This window comes from Prosopis cineraria, unplaced genomic scaffold, assembly GCF_029017545.1.
Source record: "Prosopis cineraria cultivar Desert tree isolate PC_DT_omini unplaced genomic scaffold, ASM2901754v1 PC9, whole genome shotgun sequence".
NCBI lineage: Eukaryota > Viridiplantae > Streptophyta > Magnoliopsida > Fabales > Fabaceae > Prosopis > Prosopis cineraria.
Window position 1 is genome coordinate 20172129 of NW_026555340.1, and position 16179 is coordinate 20188307.

The 16179-nt window shown below is 28.7% G+C and overlaps 1 pseudogene; it reads left to right on the forward strand.

Annotated features, from left to right (window-relative positions):
• Positions 1 to 8713: 8713 nt before the first annotated feature.
• Positions 8714 to 11785, forward strand: LOC129319261 (putative calcium-transporting ATPase 13, plasma membrane-type; annotated as a pseudogene).
• The last annotated feature ends 4394 nt before the right edge of the window (positions 11786 to 16179 follow it).

The following is a 16179-nucleotide window of genomic DNA, read 5'->3' on the forward strand; positions in this document are numbered from 1 at the left end:
CCTAATTGTCATTTTCCCTAGAAAGTCAACAAGATTTTCTTAAGAAAATTAACAAATATTTGCTCATATCCACGAAAAGAAATTTTAAATTTGGGGGAAAGATATTAAAAGAAGCATCTAAAAATAAAGTAAAGGAATTACTTTGACCGTTGACTCATGTATGTACACCCCGAAGTGTAATAAATAACAGGATAAATGGATAAAAATATTCATAAAGTGATTAATCAAGGGCACCTAGTATCCGAAAGTGAGAAAAGGGATATAAATATTATAACATTACATGAATAGGTGCAAAAGTAATCAAACCGTTAACTTTGACCTAACACTATTAACTTTAATCATTAAATACTGATTGTACATGTCACACATCAATCTTTACTTATGTAGACTAATAAAGGGATAAAAATATCCACAAAGTCATCGATCAAAGACAAAAATACCTATAACATTATCAAACTTAGTGTAAAAGTGACTAGTCTATCAAATTTCTTAAATGTTGGTCATTTAGCTAACACATAAGTAGAAGTTGATCATTTTTTTTGCTGATGTAGATAAAAAGTATTCCTAAATGAATTTTTATGGAGGTTAATTGATCATCATATGAGTACCCGTAATGTTATTTTAGTAGGTCCAATAATGATCAATCTGTCAAAATTCATGCCACATAGTTTCTTTCTATCGCCACATATCCCGCCTCTTTTCTCCCTCCCTGTGTACTCATTTTTCTTATTTGCAAAACCTGAAATTCAACACAGTGAGATAAGTTGTACATAATTGAAGATCAAAACTAAACACACCTCCTTCGATGCCTTATCTTAAGAATATTGTCATAACCTTAAGTAATTTCATTTATGATAGGTTCAAAATTTTCAAATAGTTTTCGCCACTGTTGGAAAAAATGAGTGATTTAATTTGATATTCAATCAAAATGATATTTTTTACATGATATTTATACAATGACTGATTAACCTCTAGAGAATTTTATTTGAGAATATTTTTTTCTACATCAGTAAAAAAAAATAGTCAACTTCTGCTTATATGTCAGCTAAACGTTTAATATTTAAGGGATTTTATAGATTGATTACTTTTGCACAAACTTTGATAATGCTATGAGTATTTTTACTCCTGACTGAAAAATTTGTAAGTATTTTTATTCTTATTAGTTCATGTCAATAAAAACTGACACATGACATGTACACTTAATATTTAATAGTCAAAGTTAATAGCGTTTAGGTTAAAATTAATAGTTTGATCACTTTATACTCACTCATATAATATTATAAGTATTTATATTCTTTTCTTTATTTTAGGATATTAAATATCTTTAATTGATTATTTTATGAGTATTTTAACGTATTTATCGTAAGTAATAGAAAAGCCGCGAAGGAGTATATGTCATTAATAGAAAGAAGTCAATAACTTCGTCTTGTGGAAACCAATCTTTTCAATTTCCTAGGACAGCCAAGCCACCCATAGGTGCGGACCCCACGCATCGGAAAAAAAAGGTGTTTGGAGTCCGCACCTTGGACTTTGGAGGTGCACCGGCTTCATTCCCCTGTTACTGTATAGCATTTCATACGGCAGAATTATAATACTGTTAATTTTGATTTTATTTTGTAACATTTCAAATATAATTTTTAATTTTTATATTTTATTCACATTTTACTATAAATCTATATATTTTTTTATTTTAAATCCTTATACTTTATTTTTAATATTTTATATTTATTTAAGATCCTTATACTTTAATCATTTTAATCATTTAAGATTTAAAAATACTAAAAAAATAAAAATGTACGAATCTATAGCAAAAAATGAGTAAAGTGTAAGGATTAAAAGTTATATTTTTTGTATTTTTTATGTCTATCTTTATTTTCCTGTCCTAGTTAAATATTAAAAAAATTATTAAAAATTATTATTTTTATTTTTATTAGGAATATATATGAAATTTTATTAAATTATAAAAAAAGTTAATTATATTTAAGGTTTTCTTTATTTTTGATTAAAGATATTGAAAGTAATTTATAAATAAAATTGAATAAAATATTTCTTTATGTATCTCCTTTTTCTGGTTTATATATATATATATATATATATAGAAGTGCCTTAAAGACTTTTACCACTTACTATTGAATGCTTGGTTTAATGATAAGAGAGTTGTACTGATTTAATTAGCTAAACTCTCAAATTTGAGTTTTAAGGATTGTAACAACATTGACAGTAGAGTTTTCATTTTAAAGGATTGCGAATTTACGACCTAAATCAATCCATATTTTGACTGGATTTTGTTGAAGTCCACTGAATTTAAGGGCAAGTTAAAGATACAGGATTTTCAACCAAAAAAGAAAAAAAACGGATGCCAACTGAGAATCTGAAACATATAGGGCTGATCTTTAATTACTGCGAACATGGAACACAAGGATTGAAAACCATCATCAATTTTAAAAATTTAATACTTCTTTCATTTAAAAATATATATTTTAATTAAATTTTACCTTAATAAAATAATTATTTATTTTTAAATTAATTCTATCTTTTTATATTTACTTCTATTAAATATCTTATAATAAATATAAAATTATTTATTAATAAAAATATTTTAAAAAAATAATTATATATCAAAAAATTAAAAATATTTTATATTTTTAATCATTCAATTTTTTTTAAACATGTTTTACAATCTTATATATGGAGGAAGTACATGTTTGACACGAAAATGTAAACGCGATGACATCATCCTTCCTTGAATAAATGCTTCTTCCGTACGTGACTTGACGCGCGCGTCAAATTCAAATGTCAGTGATGCACAATATTAAAAGGGTTTTCGGGCAAATTTTTTGGAAATTTCCTACTGTTGATATTTTTTAATTTTTAATTGATATAATTTATTAAAAAATTTAAAAAATAATGTCATTTTTTCTATGATAATATTTGGTCAATATTAATAGCCATTTTAAATGTTAAAGGACAATTTTATTTAAAAATATAATTTATATTTTAAATTTTTGATTGGTATAATTTTTTAATTATTAATTTTTAAATTAATTATTAATTTTTAAATTAAAAAAATTTAACACGACTTGTTATAACTTAAAAACAGAAAAATATTTTAAATTAAATTACATTGAATTTGTTTAAATCAAATATAGGCTAGTCTATTGCTTTTTGGTATGCATGAACAACTCTATATTTAAACTTGTGCAAACTGAAATTATTTATAGGAGATAAGGATAAGTCTGGACTTCAAGCGAAAATCCCTAAAATCCTCAACAAATAGTTGATGTTACATAGAAGCAATCTTAGGTCACATCTTTTATTGTCAAAATCCAAAAATAAATATATGCCGTTTATAACAATAAATAAAAATTGAGGATTCCAATTGCTTATTTATAAAAAACTTTTAAGAAAAATTGCTCATTAATTTCATCAAAATTTTTAAACTAGCTGTCAAAGTTGGTTAAACGTTATTATAGGTTGGAATTGCACAATTTTTGAATCTTTTAGGAAATATTGTTTCAATCGAAAATTCAAAATAACAGCTACACCTCATCAAAAAATTAAATGACAAATTTGTCCTTAAACCCATATTAAAATATGAATGTACTCATTGAACGTTAATTAATAGTAACCGATAACATGAAGGAATGTAATTAACATAAATGTACACATTTGGTGAACGTTAAGGTTAAAGTTTAGTTTTCTAAGTAAGTAGGAATTAGCTAGGTGTCATGGCACAGTCATCATATTAGGATTAAGGTTCAATTTTGCTCTATTCTATTGTTTTTTTTAAGAGCACGAGCATCTTTATTTTTTAAGTGGGGGCAATTTTTTTTCTGAAGTATTTTTTTGAGGTCCAAAAACACCATTCTGTTGTGAGATTGTTAAGTTTTTTTTTCGTTTCTATTGACTTGACATGTGTGTGAGGCCTATACATAATGACAAGTAAGACTTTAACCATATTTTTTTAATGTTAGTTTATTTCTAAACTCTTTTTTAGGAGCATGGGCACCCTCAAATTTTTTCTAAGAGCATTAAGTACTTAAAGTCTTTTAAAATAAAATTTAATAAATATTTCTAAAATATTAAATATTTTCATATTTAATCATTTAAATATTATTATTTATAAACATTCATTCAAAACTTATAAATTACTTTTTAAGATTAACAACTCAAACTAGCATTTTACAAATTATAGATAATTTTCTTATTTTTTAAATATCAATCTTTTTCTGAGACAGTGCCCAAATTATTACATCTTTTATGCATGTAAAAACTTACTTTTATTTTCAACATTGATTGAGTTTCTTAAATTTTTAGATCATTTTTTTATAATTTTTTTTAGTCAACTAACGATCTCCCTCCAAAATATTACACTACCTAAATTAAACACTATTTGTACCTTGTAGTGTTACAAGTAAAATTATAAATATGACAAATTAAGACCAACAATATACCAACAAAATGTTTATTTAAAAGATATCATTTATTTCATTAATATGCTACAAAAATTATTTAATAAGAGAAAAATGGAGAGATGAGAATAAAAAATTCCTTCATTAATTCGAAGGTTCATTCCCTTCATTTTAATACAGAATTACAAAATATGAAAAATATTAAATATTAATTGGATGGTGTAATGCTTTAAATAATAATATTTAAATTATTAAATATTAAAATACTTAATTTTTAATAGTATTTATTAAATTTTATTTTAACAAGATTTCAGGTACCCAACACTCTTAGAAAAGAACTTAGGATGCTTGGCACTTCTAAAAAAAGAGTTTAAGAAAAAATTAGCATTAAGGACATGATCAAAGTCTTACATATCATTATACACGCATGCACATGCCATGTCAACAGAAAACAAAAAAAAAAAATTAACGGTTGATTAATAAAAAGGTTTTTTTGCTCCTCGAAAGTTAGTTTTAACGGTAAAATTGCTTCAGGTTCACTTAAAAGCATAGGGTGCCTAATACTCATAAAAAAAAGTACATGAGCAAAATCGGACCGTAATCTATCATATATTATGTGAAAAATCTTAAATATTTAAAAATATTTATTTTCAATTTAATCAAGATAAGTTAATATTTTAAAAATATAAACTAAATTATCGAATTAATGTAGAAAAAATGACAATAAAATTTCTTTAAATTATATAGTGATAATTGATCTGTTAAAAATATCATAATACCAATGAAGTCCTTAAGGACTTCTTTGTTAATAACTTTTAAAATAAAGACTATTTTTACCCTTATGAAATAACAAGACCCATTCATAACTTTTATTTAAAGAATAACAACTTTTGTTAGTAAAGAACAAAAGTGGAATAAACATTATTTGTCAAGTGTAATTTCTATTATTGAAAAAGAAGCCCTAATCATAATTTTTATTTAAAAAATAACACTTTTGTTATGGTGAATCGTAAAAGTTAATAAAAATTATAATTTTTTAAGTGTAATTTTATTATTGAAAAACAAGTTCTTAAAATAACAAATTCAATCAAAACTTTTTTTAAAAATAATAATTTTTTCTTTAAAAAATTACAATAATTAAATAAAAATTATAATTTATTATAAAAATAAAATTATTTTTTTATAAAAAAAAATATTGACAAATATTTTTTAAAATTTTTATTAATATTATGATATTTTAAGAGATTGATTATTATTTACATAGTTCAGCAAAATTTTATTATCATTTTTTTATTAATCTATTATTGTTTATTCTCCCTTTTATGTCGATCACCATCACATTCACATGTGTTGGACACGCATTTGCAGCCCTTTAATGACGAAAATGACACACAAAACAGATCGACAACGTTCATAAAGTTAATTAACGGTAAAAAAAAATTAACAAATATTATTGCTCTTGAGAATAAATCATTATTTATATTTCTTAAATTATAATCTTATATCCTTAGTATTCTGTTCAATTTCAATTTATAAGATACTTTTATATAAAATTAAATATATCAATAAAGTTCATTAAATACATGTTACAACCTAACTTGTTTCCAAATAAAAAATATAAATTTTAAAAATATTCTTCATTTAATATTTTATTGTGAAAAAATATTAAAAAAAGAGATATATGTGAAAGATAATATTAAAATAAAATATTAATAAAACATTATTTTTGTTAAAAATATTTTTATATTTTGGAGCATCAAATTATCCCAAACGTATCTTATAAATTGAGAGTGATAATACAATCAAACATCTTTGGTTATAACATTAATAAACATGATCATATTTGTGTGATTTGATGAACATGAACCATTTAAAATGCATATTAGAATCGTTGGTGATGACATGCACGCATTTATATGAAACCTGAAATTAATTGATGAGTTATTATTATATTATTTATGATCTGTAACCAACAATCTTCCTACACTTAGACATTTAGACCATATACCCAGATTGAAATTCTTGAAAATTTCTAATGTAATGTGCAGTGTGTGGTGTGTGTGGTAAGACAAAGAGAGCACCATAGGGTTTAATGAAAGAATTATTTTATCAAAAGGAAGAAAATAAAAGAATCAGTTGATCATTGACCTGAACATTTTCATTCTTAAATTGTTTTTTAGTGTAAATTCCGATCATCATCGACGCATAGTACGTACTACAACATTTACTTAACACCTACTTTGTTTTTTTTTTAAAAAAAAAGATGTGTTTGTTGTGAAATGTTAATGCTCCATTTTAGGGAATCTCATTCCAACAGAAAATTGATTAGTAACTACATCTTATTTGTTTTTTGAATTTTTTTAATTACATCTTCTTTCTAAATTATGTTAACGGCTGATAAGTACTAGTTTTTTTTTTTTAATTCTTCGAAGAATCTTTGTGTGTCTGAATGGATATACATACACAAACTTCTATTGTGAAACGCATGTTCACTACTTTATATATATAGATTAAAATTTTTTTAAAATTAGCAAAAAAAACTTTTGTAAAGTTGCATAATTATCATTAATCAAGTTAAAATTAATTTTAACATTATAAATTATAATTCACATATATTCATTTCTAAGATACAAATTGTTTTTAAAAAAATTAAAATAATAATAAAAATTTGTAATTTTAGAATACAAAACAAACACATTCTAATCTTTAAATTTAACTAAAAATATAAATATTTCAATTTTTTGGCTTAAAATAAATATGATCTTAAATAAGTAGCCTAGCTCTAACAAGTTTTTTCGAGCTTAAATGTGTCGAGCTCAGTAGCCTTTTATACTAAATTACCCAATTCGCAAAGATTATGTCCAAAAATAAGTTTAAAAATAAGTAGTCCGATAGACCAACCTGTACTTTGGCATATACATATATTACTCTGTTTTATTTATAAAAAAAAACTATCACTTTTTTACTTATTTTTTTTGTATAAGTAAAATCACATATTTTAATAAGCATTTGTTACATAATTTTCTAAATCACCTTTCATATTTATATTAATAAAAAAAATAATTAACGCATGTTTATGTTGATTAACATAAAATATTTGTGTCCAATTTTTTTTATTTTCAAACATAATTATCATGATTAATTAATTTTTTAAATTGTGTAATATAATTTTTTTTTATATAAAATGGAAGGAGTATAGTTGCTAATTAAACCAGGGATGGTTATTGAAAAAACAAAATCCTATATATGTTACCGTAGATTAGATCTTCCAAGAAACTTTTAGTATCATACAGTATGAATTAGTGGGAAGTGTTTGAGATTAATTTGTCGGATGTTGCGAAGTTTTAGGTAAGAATGAGAGCTGTCATTTGCTGATGAAAAATGATCATAATTATCTCTTTTTCGTTGTCGATCACGCATCATCACACGCCCTGTACGCATTACTAAATGTTTATAACATCGAAAGTGACATATAAGAACCTGAGAAAGTTTATAAAGTAACCGTCACCACTGTTTTCGAAGAACATAAGCCATAATAAAGAATCAAAAGTAACAAATTAAATCCATTGAATACAAAAATTATTATTTATCATAAATAAACAAAATAAAAATGAGAATCCAAAGACCAAATTACTAAAACCTTTCGAGGCATTCTGAACAAAAATAAACACGTGACTTTAATTTTTTTGACTTAGTTTAAATCTGGACCATCCATATTTTGATCAGGATGGTCCAGATGGTGCTCAGGGTCCACAGAGCCTTCCCGCGAAGCCTCGGAAGTCCAATAAAATTATTCAACGCGCCTTGTGAATTTTCTCGGATACCTCCTTTCGACGATCGACGTGGCTTCGCAATCTGGAAATCTCTACAAAATCCATCGTCACATATCCACTACCCTGCAATAATATTCCTGCCCGGATACACATAACATATTACAAACTTTCAGTTCTTGCTGCATTTACAAGTCTCTATCATCGATCTCATTATATTCTTCAGGTGCCAAAAACTCTCCTACGACGTTCATATTTCATTCATATATACATATATATCAACCAACCTGCTATATATACTTCAGTTTCAGAAACCTTTCAGTTCTTACGTTGTCTCTGTCATATACTCTCATTATATATTGCAGTCTTCAGTTCCTGCATTCAAATTTCATAGTCTTATTAGCTTGTTTAGCTCGCTGCCCATACATCTCAATTCTGTCATTTCTCGTATTGCACTGTTTTTTGTAAGTTTCCTCCACCTATCAAAGAAAATATGTCTCTGTCATTTGTGACCATTTGGAGACGACGCATATGCTTTTAACTGCTCCGAAGAATCTTAGCAAACCAAACAAAAAATGGCATTTTGCGTTTGTTAGCATATATTGTTCGAGAGCTCTCTTGTCTCACTTCAAATCCAATTTGCTTCTTCCCATCACCACCGACAACCAACACAAACCTGAGTTGTCACCTTCTTCCTTCGACACCATCATTGATTTACACCATCATTGATTTAAACTCCGACCATTCCTTTGGTGTTAATCAAACCACCCTCAGTCATCTTGTAAGGAGAAAAATATAAAACTCTGCAAATCTTGGTGGGGTCCATGGATTGGTCTCTGCTCTAAAAACAACGTAAATTATGGAGTCAAAGGCGGTGATGATCTCAGTGACGTCATTAAGAGGCGTGACGCGTTTGGTTCTAACACTTACCCAAAACCACCCACAAGAGGTTTCTTTCACTTGTGTAATTGAAGGCTTCAAGGATCCAACCATTCTGATTCTCTTGGTTTGTGCTGCTCTGTCCTCTTGTCTTTGGCATCAAAGAGAAGGAATCAAGGAAGGCTGGTATGAAGGTGGAAGCATCTTCGTTGCTGTTTTTCTTGTCATTGCTGTGTCATCTATCAGTAACTATAAACAGAATAGACAATCGACAAGCTGTCCCAAGTTAGCAATAACATCCGAGTTGATGTTCTACGACGCAGTGGTCAACCGGCAACAAGTTTCTATATACGACATCGTGGTCGGCGATGTCGTGATGTTGAAGATTGGAGACCAAGTTCCCGCTGATGGCTTATTCTTGGAGGCCATTCTGTGCAAGTTGATGAGTCAAGCATGACAGGTGAGAGTGACCACGTAGAAATTAATGGAGACAAAAACCCATTTTTTGTTCTCTGGGGCCAAAGTGGCTGATGGGTTCGCTAAAATACTTGTTACTTCTGTTGGGATGAACACAACATGGGGTCAAATGATGTCTACGATCAGTAGAGATAACAATGAAGAAACCCCTCTACAAGAACGCCTCAATAAGCTTACTACAGCGATAGGCAAGGTTGGTTTGGCTGTGGCTTTTCTTGTTCTTGTTGTTCTGTTAGTTCGATACTTCACAGGAAACACGACAGATGAGAATGGGAATAAAGAGTTCGATGGGAGCAACACACCAAGTTTAATGACATCATGAATGGAGTTGTGAAAATTGTTGCTGCTGCAGTCACTATTGTAGTTGTTGCAATTCCAGAAGGGCTTCCTTTAGCTGTGACTTTGACGCTGGCTTATTCCATGAAAAAGATGATGGCTGACATGGCTATGGTGAGGAAGCTCTCTGCTTGTGAGACTATGGGCAGCTACAACTATTTGTACTGATAAGACTGGGACTCTAACACTTAATCAGATGAAGGTGACCAAGTTCTGGCTTGGAAAAGAACCTATCGAAGGGAAAGTTCACAAATCATCAGTATATTCAAATGTTCTTCAATTGATCCAAGAAGGAGTTGCCCTTAACACAACAGGTAGTGTTTACAAGTCTAAATCATCAACAGATTTTGGATATGAGTTTGTAGGTAGTCCAACAGAAAAGGCCATTCTTTCCTGGGCTGTTCTTGAATTGAACATGAACATGGAGCAGTTGACACAACATTGCACCATCCTTCGTGTGGAAGCCTTCAGTTCAAAGAAGAAGAGAAGTGGGGTTTTGATTAGAAGGAAAGCAGACAACAAAGTCCATGCACATTGGAAAGGAGCAGCTGAGATGGTACTAAGACTATGCTCAAAGTACTATGATGCTTCGGCAATATAAAAGACCTTGACAATAGCATTCAGTTGGTGTTTGAGCAAATCATTCAAGGAATGGCTGCTAGCAGCCTTAGATGTATTGCTTTTGCCACATGCAGAAGTAGTTGAAAAAGATGATGGAGTCCAAAAGGTAAAAGAAGATGGCCTCACCCTCTTAGGAGTTGTTGGTATTAAGGATCCATGTCGTCCAGGTGTCAAGAAAGCTGTAAATGATTGCCAACAAGCAGGAGTAAATGTGAAGATGGTCACAGGAGATAAATATTTTCACAGCCAAAGCCATAGCCACAGAATGCGGTATTCTCCACCCAAATCAAGACACATCAGAAGCTATAATCGAAGGTGAGGTATTTCGAAACTTGCCTCCAAAAAAAAGACTAGAGAGAGTGGAGAAAATTTGTGTGATGGCACGATCCTCCCCATTTGACAAGCTCCTCATGGTTCAATGCCTCAAATAGAAAGGTCATGTAGTTGCAGTCACAGGAGATGGCACCAATGATGCACCAGCATTAAAGGAAGCTGATATAGGACTTTCGATGGGAATTCAAGGCACTGAAGTGGCAAAGGAAAGCTCAGATATAGTTATCTTGGATGATAATTTTGCCTCAGTTGTGACAGTTTTGAGTGGGGAAGATGTGTCTATAATAACATCCAAAAATTCATTCAGTTTCAACTCACAGTGAATGTTGCAGCACTTGCAATTAACTTTCAGGAGAAGTGCCATTAACAGCAGTCCAACTCTTGTGGGTGAACTTGATAATGGACACTTTGGGTGCTTTAGCTCTCGCAACAGAGAAGCCTACAACAGAGTTATTGAACGAACATCCAGTAGGTAGAACTGAGCCTCTTATCACCAACATCATGTGGAGAAATCTCTTGGCCCAAGCTTTATATCAAATCACAATTCTCTTGACAATGCAGTTCAAGGGTGAGGATATATTGGTGTGAGTTCAAAGGTAAATGACACGTTGATTTTCAATACCTTTGTGTTATGTCAAGTGTTTAATGAGTTTAATGCGAGGAAGCTAGAGAAGAAGAATGTGTTCAAGGGAATTCACAAGAACAGGTTGTTTTGGGAATCATAGGGATAACCATCTTGCTTCAAGTATTGATGGTGGAGTTTCTAAAGAAATTTGCAAATACTGAGAGGTTGAACTGGGGGCAATGGGGTGCTTGCATTTTAATGGCAGCTATTTCTTGGCCTATTGGTTGGGCTATGAAGTTTATTCCTGTCCCAAGAAAACCGTTGCTCAGTTTGTTGAACATGAAGAAGAAGCAATGAGCACAATATCTTGCATATATGGGACTTTCATGGGATCTAATATTTGTCGTCGATGTTTAATGTTCTTTTGTTTTTTGTTTTTTTTTTTGTGCTTTCTTATGTGTAAAGAAAACCCCATTCATTAATTTTTTTCATTATTATGTATTTGATTGATTGTAAGTTAATAAACGGTTTGATTCAGAGGAGTAGAATTGTTATATATTTCTTTGTTTGTTGTTGAATTTTTATGTATTTCACATTCGGACACCAAATTATACATACATACAATAAGTCACAATATGGTTTACCAAAACAAAAAATAGAAGTCATACTATCCATAAAAATTGTAAATGAAAATAATTCTTTTCATATAAATTTGGAGAAAATTAAAAGTGTTATAATAAAATTATTCACGTAACTATGAGATTTCAATTTTCCTCCCCTATAAAACAATTAAAATAGTCTTAATTAAAGACATGTCTAAACCCCGTCCGAGAGAAAATTGAAGTGGAGACGGTCCAATTTTTCTTATCTTAGAACTATAGTTTAATAATTTTTTATTTCAAATTAAATTAATTATTTTTTTCTGGCCAGCATCATATTTTTGCAATTAAACCTAAGTCAGTCACCTATATGTTTAATATGGTTGATCTGTCCTTATAACACCACCAGGTTTCCTTGTTCATCTAAAACACTGTACGTGTATCCATGAATAAGAATTATGACACGCAAATAAAACTTGAACATTTTATTATAGATAAACCATCTTTTACTTTTTTTAAATATATATATATATATATATATAAAATTCAAGTGTTATCATAGTTTCTTCTTCAAAATTCTTACCGACAATTGAAGGAATTTTTTTTTTGATAAAAAACAAATAGTTCAAATATAGGATAAAAAAAGAAAAAAACAAAACAATAAATAAAGGCGGGAAACTAAAAAAGAAGTGAAAAGATAGAAGACCTGCGTCCGCTTGCACAGGGATTGATTTTAAGATTTTTGCACAAACTACATTGAAATTGGTGAGTGGAGAATGAATGTATCTTGTTATCACTAAACTAAAGCCTCTGGTTGAGAGTTCATTTGGGGGGGGGGGGGGAACACAATTCGGTCAATATAAGAAGATGAAATCTTGCAAATAAAAAAGTTTCCTGGGATTTGGGGTGACATATGAAATCCAAAGCAGAGTAGATCAAAGGCAAAGAGTCACAAAGTTACTCAGATCAAAAGACCTGCGTTTCGATTAGGTAAATCAGACAAGTTGTTGTCCTTTGATGAAGAACAAAATGTCAATTATTATTAAAACATGCCTTTTTTTTTTTTTCCTTGGTGCAGATGAAGCACCATTATAATCCATGAGTGAAGAAAATCGCCTTCTATTAACCATGAGATTACGCTTGCCCAATGGGGTGTAAGGAGCACTGAAAACTTATGCATGCAAATCTCTTTCATCCCAAGTACAAGCATGCTTTAGGGAATGATATGAGTGATGAAATTCTTGTATAGTTCTATTAAGCTTGTGACCATTATGAATGATAAAATTCTGAATCTTCCAAATATTATGTATTAAAATTATGAATTAGTTATGTAGATCTAATTCCTTATCCAAAAGAGCCTCTTGATAAAATTTTCACGAGGCTGCAAGTAACTTAAATAATTCAAGAAATCTGTAATGAATGAATATAATCAAACTAGAGAGCCTTTGAGAAAGGATACTCAAAAAGAAGGTGGGGAATCAATTCCTCATCTTGACAACTAGAGGAACTTTTGTTATTAGAAAACAAATGGTGTTTTCAGAGAATGTCATTGATAAGTAATGCTTCATGAAGAAGCTTCCAAAGGAAGATAAGCATTTTTAAAGGAAGTTTAATCTTCCAAGCCATAGGAAAGTATCATGATGGAAGTTGCTCAATTTCCCTGCAATTGATTTATATCAATCCTTAGTGTTGTAAGATCTAGAGGCACATCCTTTCCAAATGAACCTATCTTGTTGATATTAACTATCAAGTAGAAGTAATTTCTTTTCGTTTACCTCCAATTTTTTTCCCCTAACAACTCATACCACTAGCTAAAGTAGTCACACAAATTTCATCTATTAAACATATTAAATAGATAGATTTAGAAGAGTAAATGATCAAATCATTTCATAAACTTTAGACCCAACAATATCATAGACTTTGAATTCATTTATTGTACAAATTATTCTCTTGACTTTTGAAAACAGTACAATCTAACTCTTGTTATTAACAAAAGTTAACTTTACTTATTAGTTGACCAGAAAATGATATAAAAAGACTACAAAAATTGTAGAAAATGAGCAAAAAAATTTCTCCTTTTATGTAATATATTGGGTCTTTGTTTGTAATTTTTTCGTCCTTTATTGTATTTTTTGGTTATTTGTTATTATTTTTAAGGTCATTTTTATATAGTTAACTAATGGTCAAAGTTAATTTTGATGAAGGGAAAGAACTATATTACACTATTTTAAAAGTTAAAAAATAATTTGCACAATAAATAAGTTCAGAGACTATAATATTATTAGGTCTAAAATTTAGGAGTAATTTTTGCTCATTTTTCTATAGATATTTTAAATCAATAACATTTGATCTAATAACTTTCTAGGCCAAATTCATTTCCCTGGATTCGAAGCAAAATTGTCCCCACTATAACATTAATTTATGTGCTTTTCATGCAACACACACCTGTATGTTGGAAATTTGCTGTCAATTTTGAGTGCTTAACAAGTATTTAATTTGTAAATACTTTTTATAACTATTCTGAGCCCTAAAACCTTGTCCTTACTCGAGTCACTAGTGAGTCCCCAATATATCGTTAACAAGTAAGTAATTTGTAAAAATCTACTTTTAAAGTTTATCCTATGATAGTGCCTGGTTCCCATAGAATTTCTTCATCATAGCAATACATGGGCAAGATAGAACCCTAACCCACATTACAAGTTTTCTCAAATTGTTACTGTAGGGTTTGAAATTTGGACTCCAGCGTTGAACAGCAACATAGTGACCTTGAATATCACCCATAGACCTTGAAATTCAACCCCAGTAATGATTTTGTGATAATGAAAATATCGCTGAATCTTACCGCGTAGTATCCATTTGCTAGATCAATGAATTGTAAGTTGTGATAGAAACGAGGTTTCTAAAACACTGTTTAACGGATATATAAGATTGTGTGTGTGTGTGTGTTTTGTTATTCAAGAACGCATGCGCGCGTATAATATTTCTCGTTAAGTGTTTCGATCAAAGTATGTAATCTCATCTTTGTATGTGCATAACTTACTTCTAAAAAAAAAATACAATATTTGTAATGATTTTGAAATTATTTTCTTCACGGAAAATCAATAATTAAACACATTTTATTTGGCCCCATAAAACTAAAGACAGTTTATTTTTTAAAAAAGCAGGTTAAATATCTACATATTTATTCTTTTTTTTAGTAAAAAAATATTAAAAAAAAACTTATATACTTAGCCTTATATACTTTTATATACTTATGATGTTTGTCTCTAACCAAATCAACATGTATGGATTGAGCTTTATAGATTATTTATTTTATAACAAGATGTTATTATTATATTATTAACATTAACACAGTAAAATCTGTTTGTTTTGGCTTGAGATTAAATAAAAATATAGTACTTAAATCTAGTCCAAAAAGTTAGGTAATTTTGGTTTCATAAACTCACTAAAATTAGATCATGCCTTGAATCTCCAATAATAATACTTACAAAAATATTTATAAATTACATATCACTACATGTTTATTATTCTTTTTAAGAGAAACTGCTAGCTGTGCGCATGAAATTATGGAAGGATTGAAAGTCCTCCAGAAATTTATATTTTAGATAAATCAAACTTTCATTTTTTTTGTCGAAATATTAACACCATTTTATTTTAAAATATACACAATTTATTTTGAGTAAAAAAAGTATACAAAAATTTTTTAAAACAAAAAAATTAGTTAGATTTAACTTTTAATCAAAACATTTCATAAAAATAAGGTGCAAAACAGAAAAAATAATATTTAATATATCTCTTTAGAACATAAAAATAAAATTTATTCTGAGCCATAAAAAAGTTTTTTGTGACACTCATTATTAAAAAAATTATAAAATGCATAAGTGTGGGAGTAGGTCAAGCTCCTATCAATAGCTTAAGGCCTAGCTTGACCTCTGCCAACCCTATATACCAAAACAAGCCAAGCATGAATTTAAAAAATTTGTTATATAATTAGAACCTAAAATTGAAACTTACATTTATTCAGTTTGTTTTAAATATTTGAATTGATTTTTTTGACTAATTTTAAAAAATTGTTTTAAGATTTAAATTTCATTAATTAATTTAATATTAGATCTAACTATCATTTTTCTTAGTTATTTGAGTTTTTTTAGCTAGTTAAGAAATTGATATTCATGAGTCATGACAAA